This window comes from Lolium rigidum, chromosome 2 (genome assembly GCF_022539505.1).
Source record: "Lolium rigidum isolate FL_2022 chromosome 2, APGP_CSIRO_Lrig_0.1, whole genome shotgun sequence".
Classification (NCBI taxonomy): domain Eukaryota; kingdom Viridiplantae; phylum Streptophyta; class Magnoliopsida; order Poales; family Poaceae; genus Lolium; species Lolium rigidum.
Genome location: NC_061509.1, coordinates 171,245,237 through 171,254,610, shown reverse-complemented (window position 1 = coordinate 171,254,610; position 9,374 = coordinate 171,245,237). Strand labels below are relative to the sequence as shown.

Here is a 9,374-nt window from a genome sequence, read left to right as displayed (position 1 = left end):
TTGTGAACGGTCTTACCAATACATAAATTTATAATTCTCTCGAATTTCATATGCTTTTATATTCATCCATGTAGGACTTAGGTTCAAACTTTTCATAGTACTTTTTAAGCAATGCACTCATGACAGTACATGACAGAGTGTGGTTAGTTACACAAATTTGTATCTCTATATCTATCTATGAGGTGCTTGGGTTTTGCAAAACTCCACAGACAAGCGGAAGAGAAATGCTATCCAAACTCCGTCCAAGACATAAATTTTACCAAAACTTCATTATGATATTTTTGTTGAAATGACAATCAAGGTGAATCAATGTCAGAAACCATATACAGTATCTCTTTATGCCAACCAGACCAATTGCAAGTTGGTTATTAAAAGGTATATAAGTTGTGGTATGTGGAATCCTGAAAGAGGATTTTGTTGGCAAGTAATAATGTAATCTTTCTTCTTTCAATAAATCTGCTACGATAGATGATGAAACAGCTACCATCGAAGATGTTGAGTATGAACAGAAATCAGTTTTCTCATCGTTTGCTAGTTTGACGAGAGAGAAGTGGCACAAACCTTGACAGAGACCAGGGAACTCATCCAGATCCCTGAGCACCGGACGACGGCGACGCCAGTGGCGATGCGGGCGGCGGTTGCAGAAACGGCGGCGGGCGACCCAACACTGAATACTCCAGCGGTCCTCCCGTTGCGATGCGGCGAATTCAGCGGCACAGCTGCTCGCGCGTAGGGCTTTTTCTGGGCCGCGTGCAGAGGTGCAAGGCCACGGGTTGAGCAAGTTTTCGGATCCGTGTTTTGGCCGAGCCTGCTGGGTTAACGTGGCCTTCCAAGTTGGGCGGGCTAGGCTTTACTATTGTGCACTTGTACGTTATTTTACTGGCCCGACAAACCACAGATAATAAGATCAAACGCCAAAAAGACCTACTTGTAACCAGACGACTCAGGCTGGCTAAAATAAACTACTCCCTCCAGTTAGTCGGATTAGAACTTTTCCTCCAGTCTCCTCTCAGCCGCCGCCTCAATCCTAGTCGCCTCTAGTTTATCCTCCTCCATAGATTGGTTCCCCCTCCTCCGGTCGGCTTCGCCGGCGTCGGGAGGAGTGGGGAACCCGATCTATGCGTGGAGTTTCGAATAAAAGTATTGTTTTCATTAGATTATGTTAGAATTTTGGTAGCCGTCTTCTTGTTGGTTTCCCCTCAATGGAGATGGCATCATCTGCAATAAGTGATCTTCTTCCCGGCGTTGATGGTGGTGTTGAAGAATCACAATTTTCTAGGTATGGATCTTCAGATCTTGCTTCGCCAGATCGATTTTGGATCTTTTGTCGTTGTTGCCGCGAGGAGGATTATCCTCGCAGTTTTTGTCCCGGCTGCTACGTCCTCGACAATGGTGATTCGTACTCTCGGCTCTCCATCGACGACTGATACGTCTCCGACGTATCGATAATTTCTTATGTTCCATGCCACATTATTGATGATATCTACATGTTTTATACACATTATATGTCGTATTTATGCATTTTCCGGCACTAACTTATTAACGAGATGCCGAAGAGCCGATTCTTGTCTTTCTGCTGTTTTTGGTTTCGAAATCCTACAAAGGAAATATTCTCGGAATTGGACGAAATCAACGCCGGGGTCCTATTTTTGCACGAAGCTTCCGGAAGACCGAGGGGAAAGGAAGTGGGGCCACGAGGCGCCGCCACGGCGGGCGGCGCGGCCCGAGTCTTGGCCGCGCGGCCCGGCGTGTGGGGCCCTCGTGTGGCCCCCGCGTTGCCCTTCCGCCTACTTAAAGCCTTCGTCGCGAAACCCCCGATGCCGAGAGCCACGATACGGAAAACCTTCCGAGAGCCGCCGCCGCCAATCCCATCTCGGGGGATTCGGAGATCACCTCCGGCACCTCGCCGGAGAGGGGAATCATCTCACGGAGGACTCTTCACCGCCATGGTCGCCTCCGGAGTGATGAGTGAGTAGTTCACCCCTGGACTATGGGTCCATAGCGATAGCTAGATGGTTGTCTTCTCCTCATGTGCTTCATTGTCGGATCTTGTGAGCTGCCTAACATGATCAAGATCATCTATCTGTAATTCTATATGTTGTGTTTGTCGGGATCCGATGGATAGAGAATACTATGTTATTTTATTATCAATCTATTACCTATGTGTTGTTTATGATCTTGCATGCTCTCCGTTATTAGTAGAGGCTCTGGCCAAGTTTTTACTCTTAACTCCAAGAGGGAGTATTTATGCTCGATAGTGGGTTCATGCATCCATTAAATCTGGGACGAGTGATGAGAAAGTTCTAAGGTTGTGGATGTGCTTGTTGCCACTAGGGATAAAACATTGATGCTATGTCCGAGGATGTAGTTATTGATTACATTACGCACCATACTTAATGCAATTGTCTGTTGTTTTGCAACTTAATACTGTAAGGGGTTCGGATGATAACCTGAAGGTGGACTTTTTAGATATAGATGCATGCTGGATAGCGGTCTATGTACTTTGTCGTAATGCCCAATTAAATCTCACATATTCATCATATCATGTATGTGCATTGTCATGCCTCTCTATTTGTCAAATGCCCGAGTGTAATTTGTTCACCCAACATGCTATTTATCTTATGGGAGAGACACCTCTAGTGAACTGTGGACCCCGGTCCATTCCTTTACATCTGAAATACAATCTACTGCAATACTTGTTCTTTACTATTTTCTGCAAACAATCATCATCCACACTATACATCTAATCCTTTGTTACAGCAAGCCGGTGAGATTGACAACCTCACTCGTTTCGTTGGGGCAAAGTACTTTGGTTGTGTTGTGCAGGTTCCACGTTGGCGCCGGAATCCCTGGTGTTGCGCCGCACTACATCCCGCAGCCATCAACCTTCGACGTGCTTCTTGACTCCTACTGGTTCGATTAAACCTTGGTTTCTTACCGAGGGAAACTTGCTGCTGTGCGCATCACACCTTCCTCTTGGGGTTCCCAACGGACGTGTCAACTACACGCATCAAGCAAATTTCTGGCGCCGTTGCCGGGGAGATCAAGACACGCTGCAAGGGGAGTCTCCACAATCCAATCTCTTTACTTTGTTTTTGTCTTGCTTTATTTTATTTACTACTTTGTTTGCTGCACTTATATCAAAATACAAAAAAATTAGTTGCTAGCTTTACTTTATTTACTGTCTTGCACTCTATATCAAAAACACAAAAAAAATAGTTACTTGCATTTATTTTATCTAGTTTGCTTTATTTACTACTGCTAAAATGGCCACTCCTGAAAATACTAAGTTGTGTGACTTCACAACCACAAATAATAATGATTTCTTATGCACACCTATTGCTCCACCTGCTACTACAGCAGAATTCTTTGAAATTAAACCTGCTTTACTCGAATCTTGTTATGCGAGAGCAATTTTCTCAGTGTTAGTTCCGATGATGCTGCTGCCCATCTCAATAACTTTGTTGAATTGTGTGAAATGCAAAAGTATAAAGATGTAGATGGTGACATTATAAAATTAAAATTGTTTCCTTTCTCATTAAGAGGAAGAGCTAAAGATTGGTTGCTATCTCTGCCTAAGAATAGTATTGATTCATGGACTAAATGCATGGATGCTTTTATTGGTAGATATTATCCCCCGCTAAAATTATATCTTTGAGAAGTAGCATAATGAATTTCAAGCAATTAGATAATGAGCATGTTGCACAAGCTTGGGAAAGAATGAAATCTTTGGTTAAAAATTGCCCAACCCATGGACTGACTACTTGGATGATCATCCAAACATTTTATGCAGGATTGAATTTTTCTTCGCGGAACCTATTGGATTCAGCTGCTGGAGGTACCTTTATGTCCATCACTCTTGGTGAAGAAACAAAGCTCCTTGATAATATGATGATTAATTACTCTGAATGGCACACGAAAAGAGCTCCACAAGGTAAGAAGGTAAATTCTGTCGAAGAAACCTCTTCCTTGAGGGATAAGATTGATGCTATTATGTCTATGCTTGTGAATGATAGGACTAATGTTGATCCTAATAATGTTCCGTTAGCTTCATTGGTTGCCCAAGAAGAACATGTTGATGTAAACTTCATTAAAAATAATAATTTCAACAACAATGCTTATCAGAACAATTCTAGTAATAACTATAGGCCATATCCTTATAATAATGGTAACGGTTATGCTAATTCTTATGGGAATTCTTACAACAATAATAAGAACACACCCCCTGGACTTGAAGCTATGCTTAAAGAATTTATTAGTACACAAACTGCTTTTAACAAATCTGTTGAGGAAAAGCTCAATAAAATTGATATTCTCGCTTCTAAGGTTGATAGTCTTGCCTCCGATGTTGATCTTTTGAAATTGAAAGTTATGCCTAATAAGGATATTGAAAATAAAATTGTTACTACAGCAAATGCCATCCAAGTTAGAATTAATGAGAATATAAGATTGATGGCCGAATTGCATGCTAGGTGGAAAAGAGAAGAAAATGAAAAACTAGCTAAAGAGAATAATGTAGTTAAAGTTTGGACTATTACCACCACTAGCAATGTTAATGATTCACATGTTGCTGCACCTCCTACTATTAATGGTAAAATAATTGGTGTTGGCAATGTTTCCACTCCTAGTGCAAAGCCCGCAAAACTGCCTGAAACTGATAAAACTGCTGAAATTTTTTCCAACATTGGGGATGATGATCCCATTGCTGTAGATTATAATGGTTTGGATTTTGATGATTTCCACATCTCTGAAGTTATAAAGTTCTTACAAAAACTTGCTAAGAGTCCCAATGCTAGTGCTATAAACTTGGCTTTCACAAAACATATTACAAATGCTCTCATAAAAGCTAGAGAAGAGAAACTAAAACTTGAAACTTCTATTCCTAGAAAGCTAGAGGATGGTTGGGAGCCCATCATTAAGATGAAGGTCAATAACTTTGATTGTAATGCTTTATGTGATCTTGGTGCAAGTATTTCCGTTATGCCTAAGAAAATCTATAATATGCTTGACTTGCCACCATTGAGAAATTGTTATTTGGATGTTAATCTTGTTGATAATGCTATAAAGAAACCTTTGGGGAGAGTTGATAATGTTCGCATTACCATTAACAATAACGTTGTCCCCGTTGATTTTGTTGTCTTGGATATTGAATGCAATGCATCTTGTCCCATTATATTGGGAAGACCTTTTCTTCGAACTGTTGGAGCCATCATTGATATGAAGGAAGGTAATATTAAATATCAATTTCCTCTCAAGAAAGGTATGGAACACTTCCCTAGAAAGAGAACGAAGTTACCTTTTGATTCTATTATTAGAACAAATTATGATGTTGATGCTTCGTCTCTTGATGTTACTTGATACACACTTTCTGCGCCTAGCTGAAAGGCGTTAAAGAAAAGCGCTTATGGGAGACAATCCATGTTTTTACTACAGTATTTTTGTTTTATATTTGAGTCTTGGAAGTTGTTTACTACTGCAGCAACCTCTCCTTATCTTAGTTTTGTGCTTTGTTGTGCCAAGTAAAGTCTTTGATAGTAAGGTTCATACTAGATTTGGATTACTGCGCAGTAACAGATTTCTTTGCTGTCACGAATTTCGACCTGCCTCTATGTAGGAAGCTCAGAAAAATATGCCAATTTACGAGCGTGATCCTCAGATATGTACGCAACTTTCATTCAATTTGGGCATTTTCATTTGAGCAAGTCTGGTGCCTCAATAAAATCCATCTTTACGGACTGTTCTGTTTTGACAGATTCTGCCTTTTTATTTCGCATTGCCTCTTTTGCTATGGTGGATGAATTTCTTTGTTCCATTAATGTCCAGTAGCTTTGGGCAATGTCCAGAAGTGTTAAGAATGATTGTGTCACCTCTGAACATGTGAATTTTTATTATGCACTAACCCTCTAATGAGTTTGTTTCGAGTTTGGTGTGGAGGAAGTTTTCAAGGGTCAAGAGAGGAGGATGATATACTACGATCAAGGAGAGTGAAAGCTCTAAGCTTGGGGATGCCCCGGTGGTTCATCCCTGCATTTCTCCTATAAATGTCCCTAGACTACCCTCTCAACCAGGGGGTCTGAGAGGGGCAAATGAATCTGGTTCACACGTTTGGCAATGCACAGTAAAATCTTTCCCCCACTTTTCATCTCAGCCGTTCGATCGGTAATATTTTTCCTCACTCGCTCAGCTTCCCGTGGAGTCCATGACGCATGGGGCCAGCTACATGCGAGGCCCGACGGTCAGAGACAGCCACGAGTGCTCGTTGGCGTCGCCTTCCGTCTGGAGCCGCGCGAAATGGTGAAAACCTAGATCGCGAGTCCCCGATTCACTCCCCAATCCCCGTCCGTCCTCTCCTCCCCAATCCTCGTCTCTCCTCCTCCCCAACCGTGGCGGCGCGCGTGGAGGAGCGGAAAGGGACGGCGGTAACCCGTGCGGCGCCGGCCGGTGGCGGACTCACCCTTCCCCGCGCGCGAGGAGAAGAGATCGGGGAGGCGCGGGACAAGCACGAGGGAGGCACCGTCTGGAGCTTCTAGAGGAGACCGGATAGAGGCATTGGAGCTCGCGTCGCTGGAGACGGGGAGGTGCGGTGGAGCGCGTGCCTCTACTCCGTCGCGGTCGCGGTCGCCAACTCCGAGCTCGCCCACGTCGCCCTCGTCCTGCCGCTCGTCACCTCCATGTTCTGGACATGTCTCTCCCTTGTCGGCGCAGATGCGGGTGGAATATTGGCGGCGGCTCAGGCCAAGGCAAGGAGAACCAAGATCTAGGTCGGTGCGCTCTTTTTGCCCTCTCCTTCCTCTCGTCTCCCTCCTCCGGCCGAGATCTGGGGCGGCACACACCATGGCCGGAGCAGTTCCTCACGTCCTCAGCCGCCCCTCCTCGATGATTGTTGCTTCAGGAGCTGCACTGATCGACCTCTTTCTCCTCCTACTACCTGCTCGACAGTTGAAGCACGAACATCTGGTACAGGATGTCCGCCCAGGTGCACGCACGCTTCTCTTCTTCCTAATTTTTGCCTCCTACCAGTGCCCTTCTCCTACAACTTCTCACTTTTCTTTGTGCAGGTGTTCGATGAAATTCCAAAAAGGTTTCGGGAGGATTGATCTCTGTAAGCTATGTGAGTTAGTTCTTCAAAAATATTAGTGCCAGTCAATCGTGACAAAACTCCTATATATTTTAGATCTACTTTTAACACTCGGATCCGGCGATGAGTGCGAATTTTTGATTCTCCCATGATGAGAAAAATGGACAATCTTGCTTATTGTTTTATGATTAAAAGTGAGCATGGCCATGTGATATCATGTATTCATGCTCTTTTAATTCTTTACCACCATTACATCTTATATCATTAGTTCCTTGTCAAAGAAATATAAGGATTGTAATTGATCTGCTTACACTGCTTCATTGTAGAGGGTGGAGAGTTCTGTGTTGTATCAGTCTTTAAGAGTTCACACTTCACCGAGGGGAAGGAAACAAGTTGTATTGAGAGCTGCCCATTTTTTTTTGTCTTGTTGTGTCTGCGTGGTTCATAAAAATATGGGGTTTCTATCCACTTTCTTGGATCAATCTTGATTTGCCATGCCTCAGCCACTCATTGGTATGGCATCTGTGGCATCGGCACAGCTTTTGGTGGCCTTGGCCTTGTCCCCAAAGATGATTTTGTAGCTCTGATGCCTTCTCTCATGTTTGGCTGGCTCTAACTGCATGGATTGGTTTAATATAATTTTTGTAATCAAGTTGCAGCCTCTCATCCATTATTCATATTGGAAATAAATGTTGACTGAGTAGCTGTACAAACTGACTGATCTAATGGTTTTTTTTTGTAGCATCAGTAATCACATGCAAGCGTGCATGCCCAAAAAGGAGAGAGAGCTAGCCTGCTATAGTGTTAGACATCTTCTGGATATATATAGCTGTCTTAATGTATCCATGGATTTTTGAACGCCTATATTTTTCAGAATGGTAACAAGGTAACTGCTCATTAGTACGGACATAAATATATTGCTTTAAATCCTACCAATTTGTATTTCATAGCAACGATGTTTTCAAGCTTTAGAAGTGCAAAGCATATAACTGCAATTTAAACCATGCATGTCATAATATTCAGGCCTTTTGAAGTTTTTAGTCTGGATTGGCTGCATGCATTCTGAAGACTCAGGGAAACACGAAGGAGCACTGCCAAATGGATGATTTTTCTTGGGACTCTTGTGCGGTTCAAACAGCTCTAAAAATTGTACCTATTTAGTAAGGTATATCCACTTGCATCATATTAGTCAAATATAAAGAAAATATTCGATCGTGTGGTGCATATTTCAATGAAATGGAGGTTATAGATACCTACTTTGTGGCTAATTTTTCAGTCCTAAAGAGAATATTCTTTCGAGGTGTTTATTCTTATTGTCGTGTGAAAATTGGATCGTGTGGTGCATATTTCAAAGAAATAGAGGTTCTGCTCGACAAGATCTTGATGCTCAAGCTGGAAAGTGGTTCATATTACAACCAGGTGATGCTTTGTGACCTTCCCATATCCACTTCTCAATTACCACATCATGTTAGCTATTTAGAAGTGTTAATTATTATGGTCATTAGTTGGCACTTACAAAAAATTGGAGGTTTTCTGAAGTTCGGTGATTTATCTGTGATGACGAAAAGTTGTGTTAACAACTACTACATTGGTAATATAAAATGGAGCATTTTTATCAGTGAGGGTATTTATTTTATTTATGCTTGTTTTCCGTAAGCCATCTGGTCAAATGGGTTTTAGAGTTCTGCTGACTTTTATTCTATGGCCACTGCAGATCATACTGAAGTTCAGGAAGTGGCTGCATGAGGTGAGGCCGAGACCCTCTTGTTCTTGTTTTGCTTTTACCTTTCCATAGGATTCTCATGCTAGATTACCTACTGTGTAGGTGTGTTGTGTTCTTGTTTTCCCTGGGAGCAGAACATGACCGCGTGTGTCATTGGGTGATCCAATCTGGTCAAGATCTCTGTGCAGCTTGGTAATTCAGGTACCGAAGCTTTGGGACATTCACTGCGATGAGATGGCTTATTATGTGAGAACTCTCTACTCATTTGCCTTTTATTCTTGGTATGCTCTGTTTGTTTTGGCCCACGCGGTGGTTGAATGGAACATTGAGGACTTTTGGAGGGTGGCCATAGGATGAGCTAGATCTTTTCTTCAGAGCAAAGGTGAAATGCTGAACCCTAAACCCTATTTGTTTCTTGCAAGTTATACTTTGGGGTATTTGTTGGATTCAATCCTCCTTAATTGAGTATAAATTTGAGCATACTTTGGAATAAAACAGTAACTGCAGAATGGTGTTTCAGATTATAATATAAAATTTATGTTTTTCTAATGATGAATAATCCTTTACTTGCTT

At 42.4% G+C, this 9,374-nt stretch overlaps 1 long non-coding RNA gene across 1 annotated transcript; it reads left to right on the top strand.

The window, feature by feature from the left end:
- The first annotated feature begins 6,682 nt into the window (after positions 1–6,682).
- LOC124687692 lies at positions 6,683–9,123 on the top strand. Its single transcript, XR_006998280.1, has 7 exons — positions 6,683–6,976; positions 7,059–7,111; positions 7,821–7,964; positions 8,102–8,243; positions 8,355–8,497; positions 8,793–8,825; positions 8,904–9,123. It is a non-coding gene; the product is annotated as an uncharacterized LOC124687692 (long non-coding RNA).
- The last annotated feature ends 251 nt before the right edge of the window (positions 9,124–9,374 follow it).